A 13,764-nucleotide genomic window follows, 5' to 3' on the forward strand; every position below is an offset into this window, starting at 1 on the left:
GGGGGGAAACGAGGGGGCGGCGAAGGGTGACAAGGCAGAGGAGACCCCCCCCCGGGTGCCGTGGGGGGATCGCGGTGCGGGGAGAAGGGGCTTTTTTCTCCCCCGCCAAGCGCTGCGGGTGACCGGCCGGTGTCTCGGCTCCTCTCCCGCCGTTGCCGGCGCTGGCTAACGGGTGTGAGCCCGGTGTCTCGGGAAAGGCGGGTCTGTACGCGGTGCCCGGCATCGGTTTGGAACAGGTAGCACTGCTTCTCCCCGCGATGTGATTTCACAGAATCACAGGACGTTAGAGATTGGAAGGGACCTCAAAAGATCGTCTAGTCCAATCCCCCTGCCGGACCAGGAACACCCAGATGAGGTTACACAGGAAGGCATCCAGGCAGGTTTTGAATGTCTCCAGAAGGAGACTCCACAACCTCCCTGGGCAGCCTGATCCAGTGCTCTGGTACCCCCACTGTGAAGAAGTTTCTTCTCATATTTAAGTGGAACCTCCTGTGTTCCAGTTTGTACCCATTGCCCTATCATTGGTTTCACCCATTTTCCTGCCCTTTGTGAATGTCTCGTTATCACAAGGCAAGTTTTTCAGAGCCATCTGTTTGGTGGGTCACAAGCAAGAAAGAAAAATATATAACTGGATATTTGAAAAATGAAAAAAGATACAACCTTAATTTTTAAAAATGCATAGCCTATTCTCCTTTCCTGTGTTAAACAAAGTAAGTGATTTAGCTTAACTTTTTTACCAGAGGTTTTTTTTTCAGAAGACACAAATGTGGAAGCTTTCATCGTAATATTACTCTACTTCAAAAACGTCTGGGCAAGGTACTGAATTGCCCACAAGACATTAGATTATTGTACAGACATACCGTAATCTTGTGTGATTGGAAAAAAAAAAGGGGCGGGGGAGGGAAGGAAAAACTTTCCTTCCTCTGCCAAAAATAACTTCAGCATCAATAAAGGGAAGATTTGGAAACGTTACACTATGTACTTGGGAGACTTACTTGCTTTGAAAGTGAAGTCTGTCTTCTTACTGAATTCAGGCAGTGTAGTATAAAAGAGCCCTGATGCTATAGCAGTGTATAAGGCTTATAAACCTGGGCAGAATGAGATGTGTGAGTGTTACCTAGGTGAACATATATGGAAAAGCACAAAAATCTATATATCTCTGTGCTCGGTCAAAGCTTTCAGGATCTCTCATATCCAAACTTTGGGAAAGGTCAGAGTTAAATTTCCAAAGCTGCTGCCAGTTTCTCCATCTCGTGGTGGTTAAGGATAACCAGGAAAAAGAAATTTTATGAGATACAAGTTAGATAAAGGTACTCCATGATTTGGAAAATTTTTATCTGGATCTGATGGGGGTTTTTTTTGTTTGTTTTTTAAATTCTGTCTCAGAAATTTGACTGATTCGAAGTCTGGAGGTCAGATTCACGTTCTGTCCCTTTCTACTCCCCTTTAAATCAGTTCAGGTAGACTTCATACCTGCTTAGAAAAGCTGTGACTCTTACCACAAAACATCAGGCACTTGGGGGTAGGAGAGCGGTGTCACTGTTAGCCCAGAGCTCAAGAATTGCTGTCCAGTTGCCCATGTCTAAGTGGTGTATCCCAGTAGAAAAATAGCGGTCCTGCATAGTTAAAGAACTTCTTAACTTCTAGTGTCACCACCCATCCGTCATCTGCTGCAAGGAGATCATGCCTCATGTGTAGCTCAGTGGCACTGCAAGAATAGGGACTGATAATGTGATTCAAAAGAGGGAAGTCTTCCCTGCTTTGTAATGTTCCCTTTGCCCTGTCTGGTTGGAATAAACATTTTGGTTTGGATTTGCAATTACGTAATTATAGACAGAGAAAGCTAGACTAAGAAAGAACAAGCCATTTAGAAAAAAAAAAAAACAACCCACACCAAACACAAACCAAGACACACACGAAGACTGAGGGGTTTGGCTTCTAAGACAAACATCCTTAGATCTATTTCTTATCCCTGGAGTAACATATGAAGAAAATACCTCATTCAGTCTCCATTATTTCTTTCATATGCAGAAGATACAGGAACAGAGCATGCTTATGGCCTGCCAGAGGACATACCATTACTTCAAAGGTGGCTTACCTTCCAGGTGTAGAGTTGCATCTCTTTAACTGCTCCTGGTGTTACATTGGGGCCTGTCATTCTTTATTTTCATTGTAATAGTCCATAAGGCTTCATTTAATGAGATGTTTGAGATGCTTGTTATAGTATTAACTGTTGGACAGTACAGGAACTGACTCGTATGTGAGACCCTGAGTACGTGCCTCCATCACCCATGGCTTCACTTTCAGTGTGACTAAACCCACGGTCATTTCTGGTCTAGAAACCCTGTTTGCTACTCAGTCTGCTATTATTTTTTTTTTCTGCCCATGAAGGTTTTGAAAACTGGTTGTCTCTCCTCTTTTACTTAAGTTTCTTTTATTGTCCATCCCACTCTTTGAACACTCTTCCAACATAATACTCAAGTCCAAGTCCTCTGAAAGCCAGTGGGAAAATCCCTGTGGATTTCAGCAAATTCAGAATTTTATCTTATGTATGTCTCTACACTTTTATCTTCTGTGCATTGTGTGCAATTTAGTGAGGATGTGACTGTTTAACACAAAGACAAATTTGACTCCAAGTTAGGTCCTGTTCTGCCATTCATGTACACTGGACAACACAAGTTATTCTGAGCCATAGGAAATGTTAAGCATAACAAATACTTGTATGTTGGTTGTGAGTATTTATTAGTCCTGCTTGTCTCAAAGCTACTTTCAGAAACTAATTCCTGTAGAATGCAGTTGTATTATGGCAATACCCCAGTTCTTCACATGATGATAACAGCATCCTTTTGCACTAAATCTGCATCTACCACAATGCTGCAGCCCATCAAAGTTCTCACAGGATGCCATTCCAGGATTCTGTAATCCAGAAGGTAGGATCAACCCTTTCTGAAACCAAACCCAGGCTGTGATTCCAAAGATGAAGCAGTTACAGCTAAAATGTACTATGTAGGAACAGAAATACCAGTGGGTTACCATGATCAGAGAAGAACATGGATGGGAAAGGATGTATCTGGCCAGCAATTCCAGTGCTCTTATCTCAGGCAATAGAAGTGTGAAAGAAGCAAAAGGGGGAAAACATTATCATAACAAGGCTTCTGTAGCTTGTTGGTTGTTCACAAGCAAAACAAAAAAGAGGGGGAAGGAAAAAGGGGGACTTATATGTCTACTAAGAGATCTAAACAGTTATTGAAAGAGGAGAGGAAAAAAACCCTACATTTCTTACCTCATTTAAGCCAGAGGAATGACGTAAATGTGAAGTATGAGGTCTTAATTATCTATCTTTAGACAATTTGTTGGGCAAGGAAGAAACCTAAGTAAATAGGGTTTGAAATGCCTGCCATTTGTACTAAGGCACAGTCCTGTAATATATAGACTTGATTACAATGCCTGCATGCCAAGACAAACAAAATAGTGTCACTAGGAAGAAATACTATATGCCCAACCAGAAATGCTTGTAAAAAGCTGCTTGTAACCCTGGCAATGAAAGACTTTAAGTGTCAGGCCATGTCAATGGAAAAGAACTGCCTGTACTTTACTAACCAAATCCTCTCTGTTTCTCTTATTCCTCACATTCCTCTTTGTTTTCCTTTTTTTTTTTCCCTCTGCTATCTCAGCAATCACAGGATGATAGTCAAACTTAAAAGTGAATAGGAACTGTAAAACCTTGTAAAAGGTAATACTAGAGGAACAAACCAACAAAGGGAAAAACTGTCCAAGCTTGTCCCGTGTCTGTTACTGTCATGAATTTGCAATGGAAGTTTTGTTATTTTTCTCTCCTCTGCATGCATACAGAGGGAGGTGGCAGAAGTCTAGCAGGATCAGGTCTAAATCAGGAGCAGCACTAGTTAGATATAGTAGTAGGGCTGGCTCCTTCCCGAAGTCTGAAGGGCCACTGTCATTTTCCGATTCCCGCTCTTCTGCATTGTGGCCCCTATGTGATCCTCCTCTCCTCCTCACCCCCCCATAGACTTATGTACTGCTTATGAGCCTCCAATTTTGAATCAAGTATGTATTTATATATTTAATACAGGTAACTGCCTCAATACCTGGGGTATTTGAGAAACTTCCACAACAGAATTTGTTTGCTCCCCCAGCAAGACTTGGTAGGATAGCAAGGTGCTGTAAATTCTGTTTTACAGATGGAGATGCTGAGGCTTAGGGATGTTACAGGACTTGTTTTAGAGGATGAAAAAGAGCCATCGCAACACATTACAGCTAACAGCATGCAGTTTTTTGCATAATTTCTAAAATTCTATGTTTTTATGCTAACAGCTGCTCACAAGTAATATATCTGTAAGTCTATTTCATCAAGAAACTGATGGTCTAATCTGTCTCTGCCCAGTAGTTCCCAGTATATGATGACGAAACAGAACTGCCACATGAACAGTCTTCCTTATATTTTTTGATAGTTCCAATTCAGTTTGATGCTAGATAGTACAAGAGGCATTGGATACCAATCTGGGGGTTTTGCTTGTGCTTTTAAGATCCTGCTGGAGATTGCAGTCACATTGAACTATTAGTTTGCCTTGAGGTACCTTGACTCAATGTCAGTCTTTCCAAACAGTGCTGTATTATCAAAACAACAAATCAGAGGAGGTCCTGCTGGATCAGAGAGCAGGAGGACTGCCTAATAGTAAGACTTTATCGAAATATTTTCTGCAAAGGAAAACTTAAAGTACAATTCAGGAGACTTCTGCAACCCTTCTAAGCTGATAACCATCATTTTGCAGAATGCAGGCTAGCCTTTGAAGAAGTCTCTTGAAGCATTATTGTGAACTTGTTAAGTGTTAGACCACAATTCATAAGACCACGTACAAACTCACCTTTGGAATCTTATGATCTCAAGCACAAGAAGAAGTAGGGTTAGAAAAAGATTACACTTGCACGGATATCTTATCACTGAACATTGAACTCCTACGTGTTGTTGCTCAGGAGAAGTCTATATTTTGAACTGCCTGTGCTCCATTACGAGTACCAGAGTAATTGCAGCAAGGCCAGATGCATCTGGTGACCCAAATAAAAGTTCAAATAAGTCAATTCTCCTGAGTCACACACACCTCTGTGCACCACTACTGGAATGGGTGTACCTACTGGCTACTTTAGTCAACTTTAGTAATGATAGGAGACAAGAAACCTATTTGTCTTTTTGCAGAGAGCTTGCACTCATGGTACTCCTCAGTACCATGATGTCCTGCTTTTGCACAGCGGTTCAGGAAAAGAGGACGTTCCCTCAGCATCTGGAAGTAGCAAACAGCCTTGTGCCTCTCTGCTTACAAAGAGCAGAAAACCATGACTGGAGCATAGGGCTTCTTCCTTGTCATACTGTTGTTATCAAAGATGTCAGGGGCATGGGAATGGCTTGCATACAATAGATGGACTTAGGTCACTTAGGGGCCTAGCTAAAGTCACTTTTGTTCTGGTTATTTTCTTTGGACTAGCTTATCACAGACATTTAAGTACTTAAATCCCATTCATATGAACAGCAGTTAGGAACCCACCTGACTCCACAATCAGGAGTTTAATTTCATTTTTAAAGCAACATAAGTACTTAAGAGGGGAATGCAGAGGTGTCCATCTTAGCTGCAGCAATGGTGGAGAACCCTTATCTTCTACAGTTCCCATTTCTGGCTGCACTTGATGGAAACAAGTAGCTAAACTTCTTGAGATGCTAAAGTCCACGCACCTCTGTAGGAGCCCACATTCAGCGATGTTTATAATCATCAATGTGCAAGTCACTTTTCAAGACACTTCTTTATGCAATATGTGCTCTCTGAGCATCCATGCCAGCAATGGACATTTACCTGCTACAACAGTACTCTGAAAGGTGCTTTATACTAGGTCTTCAGTAGGAGTGATCAGAGAGTCCTCTGGGAATTTACTACCAAAGAATATTTATGGCATGTATTCAGCAATATTTTTAAGTCAGGCTACTGCTAAGTGAAACTGCATTTAGGGGTACTCCTTGCTGCCTGTAAATGGCTGCAACTGTATCAGTGAAGCTGGATCACTTCGTAGCAGCCAAGAGTACAGCCCTTGAATATTGCTGCCTGTCTGTCACAGGCTGCTCTTGGCAAGAGACCTTTTTCTTTTGCCTATTGGTCTAGACATTACAGCAGTGGAAACTGTCTTAATTTTAAGGAGTTCATTTTTCCACAGCAGATTTGGACATAGCTTACATTTGAAAAGAAACAGGACTGCTAAAGCTATAGTTTGCAGTCCTAGAAACATGAGCGCATAGCATGACAAAAATTGTGTATTTTTTTTTCTCTATAGGGATGAGGCCCATTCTCACCTTTCTATTTTTGTGTTTGTTTTAAAAATACTTCATTCACAGTCAGAGTGGATTAGCCTGCGTGGAAAAGGAAGAGTAATAAGAATGGATTTACTCTACAGGAATGCAGTCAGCAGCTCAGAGGCCCTTTCTTTCATAGGCCTCATTCACAGTAAAGTTGAAGATTTTAGCAGGAACAATACTGTGAATCATTTAGCGACAACAAATCCTAGAAAACGCTGAAGGATCCTAGGAGTAAATCTCAATTCCTCCAATGACTATCCTGCTTATTTGAGAGGAGGGAGAGGAAAATACAGACCATAAAAATTCAGTGATTCTCTTTCAAAGGAATTTTTTGATCTAGAGGGTGAAGTACAAAACAACTGGAAGTGTGCACTCTCTGTTTAACATACAGCTTACAGTAGATAGTGTCATGAATGCCCTTGTCCTATGGACTTTACATCCAGTTTAAATGCTTCAGGTAATAAACCAGTTTTTACTGCTATAGAAGTGCCTTAGTTTACAAGTAGATATCTTCTTTTTTTTTCTCTCTCCCTGCTTATACTGCTTTATCTCGTTTGCAGCCCAGAAACTGCATAGACCAATCTCTCATGCAATTAAGAATACAGTTAAAGTTGTATTACAATCTGAGAAGCAGCGTAGTAAGTATAACATTTAAAATGCACCCGCACACTCTCCCTGTCCTTTCTTCAGGGGTATGCTTCCCTAGAAAATGTCAGCTTGCCAAAAATCGAGCTGTTCTGGGAGGCTTGTTGATATTTGGCCGCTGCCCTGTGGGACGGATAAGATCCTGACTGGACCTGGCAAGCCTCACCTGCCAGCCACGCCCTGGTCCCCTGCAAGTATGTCTGGTTCACAGGCAGCTTGCCCCCCACCAGCCTGCTAAGGGCTGGCAGGAGCCTGGAAACACTAGTTCTGAAGCTTATTATTTGTCAGTAAGCTGGACTCCAAGGGCATCCCAAGTTGCAGCTGCTGTGGAGTGTCCCAGGTGGGTGACACTAAAGTGACAGAGAAGGGTGGCTTTCCCTTGGAGAGACTTGGGGGAAAGGAGAGCATGTCTCAGTTCAGCTGAGTTCTAGATTTAAAGTTTTTTTTAAAAATCATACTTTCCAAAGCTGAAAATATCAGACAGAAACAAGTTGGTGACAATACTGAGGTCCTAAGTCTACACAGCTGTGATTTGTGGACAGTCAAGTTAAGATTGTGTACCCAGAGCTGCACAGAGAAGGGTTAAATTTGGGAGGAGAAGGTTTTTTTAAGGAAACTTTGTCTAGGGAAGACTGCTCGCAAAGGCCAGAAAATGGAAAACTGAGAACGCAAAACACACGTTTCAGGATTTTTTTCTTTCCATCTTTTTTTTCTTCTGCTCTGCTCTTTCAATTCTTAAGCATTCAACATCCGATCTTCTTTCATTAAGTTTTTAATTGCTTGCCTGAGGGAAAGAGGTTAGGTTTTCCATCTGCTTTTTGATTTTGATGTACTGCGGTTTAATCACAGTGAGATCATATTTACTCTAAGGCTATTGTTTGCATGCTTTATTTTTTCCTTTTTTTTCCCCCCTCCCTGTTGATGTCACAGAAGGCACACAGCCCTCAGACAGATTTAAAAAGGCCTTTTAAAGTCATGGAACTAGATCACACCCTTCCTTGGGTGGGGGGAGAGGAAACTGGTTACAAGTGTAAAACATTTACAGAAAAAATTGTGAGTTAGGTGTGGTGGAATTTCCCAAAGTATTAATAGGTCTTGAAGGTAAGTCAGGGGATGTGGTTTGCATTCCCAGAAAGAGCAAAGAAAGTGGTATTTCAGCACTCCTGTAAAACCCCAGAAACTTGGAGGGCGGGGGAATAAGATCAGGCTATGTCATCAGTGGATCCCTGCTCTGCTTCACTATAAACATTACTGTCGCTAACTGTATGTGCCTTCTGTGACAGCTCCAACACAGGGTGGGTGGTCTGACAACACAGGAGCAGTGTGCATTAACCTCAGGGGTGTTCCCCAGGGCTGAGTGAAGGAGTATTACCTCAGCTAGCGTAGCTATGACCTGTTGCGTCTCACTGCACAGACTCCAAACAGAAGGTTGCTATGTAGTAAAAGGGAGTTGCCACTTCTGTTAAACTCCCTACGTGCTCACCGAACACCTCAGAGGTTTTGTGTGATTCAAATGGTGTTTGTGATACATCTATCCTTCACTGCATCAGAAACAGAAGGGGTAAATCAACTCCTTATTTAACATCTGACCTAAAATTGTATTTCTATTATTACCTTTGTAATGCCCAGGAAAGCAGAGCAGCACCCCCACACCTCACATCCCTGCTAACTAAAATAAAATAAAACCAGCCAAGCCAAAAACCAAAACTTAAGAGACAAAACAATATCATCCAAACAAATGAAGCCTAGCTTATTGTCTTTCTTGCCAAAGTAGTTATCATTTTGTTGCTTATAGATACAGAGCCAGAAAACTCAGATGAGGGAATTGAGTGTACTATCAGCAAGTTTGCTGATGACACCAAGCTGTGAGGAGTGGCTGACACGCCAGAGGACTGTGCTGCCATCCAGCGAGATCTGGACAGGCTGGAGAGTTGGGTGGGGAAAAATTTAATGAAGTATAACAAGGGAAAGTGCAGAGTCTTCCATCTGGGCAGGAACAACCCCAGGTTCCAGTATAAGTTGGGGAATGACCTGTTGGAGAGCGGTGTAGGGGAAAGGGACCTGGGGGTCCTGGTGGACAGCAGGATGACCATGAGCCAGCACTGTGCCCTTGCGGCCAAGAAGGCCAATGGCATCCTGGGGTGTATTAGAAGGGGGGTGGTTGGTAGGTCAAGAGAGGTTCTCCTCCCTCTCTGCTCTGCCCTGGCGAGACCGTTTCTGGAGTATTGTGTCCAGTTCTGGGCCCCTCAGTTCAGGAAGGACAGGGAACTGCTGGAGAGAGTCCAGCGCAGGGCAACAAAGATGATGAAGGGAGTGGAGCATCTCCCTTATGAGGAAAGGCTGAGGGAGCTGGGTCTCTTTAACTTGGAGGAGACTGAGGGGAGACCTCATTAATGTTTATAAATATATAAAGAGTGAGTGTCACGAGGATGGAGCCAGGCTCTTCTCGGTGACAACCAATGATAGGACAAGGGGTAACGGGTTAAAACTGGAACACAAGAGGTTCCACTTAAATTTGAGAAGAAACTTCTTCTCAGTGAGGGTGCCAGAGCACTGGAACAGGCTGCCCAGGGAGGTTGTGGAGTCTCCTTCTCCGGAGCCATTCAAAACCCACCTGGACACCTTCCTGTGTAGCCTCATCTGGGTGTTCCTGCTCTTGCAGGGGGATTGGACTAGATGATCTTTTGAGGTCCCTTCCAATCCCTGACATTCTGTGAACTCGCTTGTCCAGTTCAAAGTGTCAGGCACAGCAATAAGCTGATGCACTCAGTGCAGAACAATGAAGTATTTTATTCATACAGGCCAAACTTTCAGTGAGGATCTCTTGCTCTAACCCTCATTTTCACATTTTTCCTTTTATTCTTCCTCCTCAACTTTTCTACTCAAAAAAAATTTCTACTCAAATTTCTTCCTTTGGATTCATGTGTTTGGATTCCTTCCCAAGCTGCAGGTTCATCACTGTGCCTCAGTTTTGCAAAGTACTTTGCTGTCTGCCTACAAAAAACTGCTTACACAAATATCTCCTATTTGCTTGAAATGGAACAGTTATATTGAAACAGAAACTGTTCTCAGATGAGAAAGCCTTCAGTCTCTCACATGTTCATGTTACATTTGGATCCCAGTCTTGGGTGACCTGCTGGACCACATCAGCATCTTGAGCAAGAGTGTGAAGTTGCCTGAGCCCTAGTCAGTCTGCTCTCTGCCTGCATGCCACCCCTGCTGCAGGGAGTATTGTGCCTGCAAAAATTGGCAATGAATATTTCCAGAGCATGACAGCCATAATGCCTACTTTACCTTATCCAAGTGTGATCCGGTAATGAGGGGACATTCCCATTTTTCATCTTTAGCTTTCTGCAAAACTGTCCATGCTACCAGAAGGAAAAAAAAACAAACCACCCCACACAAAGCAAACTCTGAAATTCAGGCCTCTCAGGCCAGACAGAGAAGCTGTGACAGTATGTTGGAACACTGAAATAAGACACTTTCCTTCCTCTCCTGCAGACCCAAAGTTTTCCACATTGCAACCTCCAGGCAGCTTGGCAGACTTTAGCATGACTGACAGTCTGTTCCAGAGACACATGGGACTAGACTGCAAGGATACTTAGGGTGGATGAAGACGTGTCCTCCTCAGGGCTCCACTCAGGCTGTTAACCCACAGCTCACTCTCTCATTAGCTGTAAATCAACCTTCCAAATCTGTACACGGAAAACTACCTTAATTTCCATCCAGCAGGACTTGTAGTTATTTGGACTAGCACTGCTTGACCAGAAAAGTATCAGCACTAAAAAAACCCCCTTATTTTTAGGTGGAAGAAAGCAAGAGAGTACCTAAAAAGTAGAATCGTGGACTTTGCTTGTAAGAGTCAACTGAAACATTACTATGGTGAACATATGCAACCAGGCCCCCTCTTTTGTCATTAGCTGTGAGCCAAGGAAGCTCACAGTTCCCAGAGCCAGCAGGCAGACCCACAGTCTGAAATAGACGCTAAGGGCCCTTCAGAGTCCTCTTGCTGAATTTGTGGTGACTGCAAGACCCTGGTAGTGCAGCGAGCTGTCATACCCGCTGTGGCAGCACTTCCTGCCTCCTCCATGTAGCTGTCGACTTCAGATGAGAAGCAAAAACCTGCACGCAGCTTGTTGCTGGCAGTTTGCCATTACAGGTCTGAACGCATGTGTGGGCTGTTACGGACAAGCAGCAAGACACCATTTCACGGTCCATTTTTCATGTCAGTGGCCACAGGGACATGTCTAAGAACCTACCAGTGCAGCTTTGTGCGTGCTAGATACTGCCTGTGCCATTCATGTTGCCTTCTTCCAGGTTTGAAGAGACCAGCAACAGACATTTTCTAAGGCTGAATGTCTTGCTCTGTGACTTCTGTCAGCTTGTATTAAGTAATCTTTATGGAAAGTTGCTTATTATAGATAGACCTGTTACCTACTGTGCCTCAATAGTTTCTTTCTTTGCAAACACAGCATAATAAATTATTTATTTCAGGAGCAGTGACAGGGAGAAATAGAAAAGGAGATGGGAGCTAAAAAGCCCCAATGTTAAACTGTCCAATGACTCTTGCACTGAAGCCCTTCTCTCAGAAAGTACAACAGAGCATGAACTTCTCTCTCCTCTACCAGTACTGCTTGCAGTCAAACTATTTCTGTCAGAATAAAACTCAACTCTGTTCTTGATTTTCAGAATGGTTCTTTGGTCTCACAGGCAAATTGTTACTATTAGGCCTATTAAAACCACAAGGGTATGTAAATGCTTAAGCTTACTTTGGAACAGCAGTGATTCATTTCAAAGAAACCTAATGGGAAAAAATAGTAATGAAAAATCAAAAGGAGACAGGGGAATCCATACATTAAAATGTGATGAATAATTAAAAGTGATCTAACCACAACGAAGCTAGTGGTTTGAGCATAGACAACTCCTTTGGGGTGTCTCCCCCCACCTTTCCTTCCTTTGTTCCTCCCTTCCTTCTCCTAAGCTAGCTAAACATAGAAGAGAAGCCATTTGACCTTTTAAGAAGCAGTTTGTCCAATAATAGAAAAAAAAAAAAAAAGTCCCACCCTTTCTCAGTTAAGAGCAGAGGTGATTTCCCTGGTTCTATTTTCACATAAACTCTACATATAGGAAGCAATATTTAAAAACGACAAAGCAAAACAAAACAACACACCCCACCAGCCAAGCACAGAGCGAGGATCAGTATTCACAATCCTGCATGCTCCGCAACATCCTCGTATTGCACCTCTGAGGGAAGCAACTAAAATTCTTCGAGCTTACGGTTGGTTGAACCTTTTCCTCCAGCATTCATTCATTACAGAGCTGGCTGAGGAGTCAACTCGGCAGCTCTGCACTAGGAGCTTGGCACTGTGACACTCAGCCCTTAAAGAGTCCATTGTATTTAATCTCATAGCGTGTCATTTGTTATTCCTGTGTTTGCCTCCATGGCTGTGGGCACCTCACACACTCGTTACCCACATCACTGGATGCGTTTACTCTAACAGAAAGAGTGGATGTTTCCACCACCTGATTTAACTCTTGCATCTTCTGCCACTCAGCCTCATCAACAAACAACCTTTTCATCCTCCAAGCCACAAATTACAGAATTCTATCCGTTCCCTTCACTGTAGGGAAGGCCAACCAAAACAGATCATCTTTTTCAAAGTACTTTCATGCATCTTTATGCAGCTGCAGGCCCGTTAACCATCAATTACACTTGGTTAAAGAAAGAGGAAACACCTTTGACTGTTCTATAGTAGGCCTCATTTGTGGATCTGAATCTGGCCTGTAAGCCCTTTAGCGTCCAAGAAGAAAAATAGTTGGAGTATTTTTTTTTTCTTCAGGTTCTCCAAGTAGAACAGTTAACAACTTTCAGGACAGCATCTTTTGCTCTCAGTCAGGTTTTAATAGAACATGCATCCTGGATGCAAAAGAGATCAAAATCTGAAGCATGCAGAGAATACGAATTACGCCATTCCAGGGTTTATCTAACGGATTTGCAGCTGGCATTAAAGGCAAATTCAGATAAAAGTTTCAAATCCCAGGTTCACTTTACCTAGAGAGAGCTTGAAAATTTTACTCGTCTCAACCAGTGTAGACAGTTGGGACCACGGGCACTGTAATTCGCATGTAATCTAGAGTATCTATTTCAGTTTTCATTATTTTAGACAGTTTCTGACACAAGGCATCAAAGTGCTGAGCCTTATCCTGCAGCCGGTTCAAGCTGAAATCCCCAGGCAGCACTCATTAGGGTGAGGCTCCCTTTTGCTTTCACCTGCTGATGACTGGCCTACCACTTTATTTAACACAAGACTGGAATTTTTTTTTTTTCAGTGATTTTACAGAAGATGCTTTCTACTGCACTCAAGAGTCCAATGTTAAGAGAAATTTAAGCTTCTTGAGAACAAATGGATTTTTTGTTGTTTTGCCTGTACGGAGTATTAACACAGTGGGGGCCTGACCCTGGCTTCAACTTCCAAACATCCCAGTATTACTAGCAAGGCTTGAGAATACGAAAGCTGAACTGAATCTTTCCAGTCAATGACTAGTTGTAGAGAAGCACTCATTAATTGAAGTATGGCTGCTGGAACACAGCAGGCTCAGGAGAATGGAGCTGTATGTAAACCACAGGTACTTTCAAATGTTGAGGGAGAGCACCACTGCACCCATCATGCAGCTAATTTAATTCAGCCAAAGGAAAACAAGAGAGATATCCATCCTTGAGCTTATTAAAAGATGGTGGTAGCTGCCAGTACGTTCATTTTATG

General features: G+C 42.8%; 1 protein-coding gene across 2 annotated transcripts in view; it reads left to right on the forward strand.

The window, feature by feature from the left end:
- NEDD9 (neural precursor cell expressed, developmentally down-regulated 9) overlaps positions 1-13,764 on the forward strand; it is a 77,604-nt gene that overhangs the window by 37,131 nt on the left and 26,709 nt on the right. The window lies entirely within an intron of this gene.

This window comes from Caloenas nicobarica, chromosome 2 (assembly GCF_036013445.1).
Source record: "Caloenas nicobarica isolate bCalNic1 chromosome 2, bCalNic1.hap1, whole genome shotgun sequence".
Classification (NCBI taxonomy): Eukaryota; Metazoa; Chordata; class Aves; order Columbiformes; family Columbidae; genus Caloenas; species Caloenas nicobarica.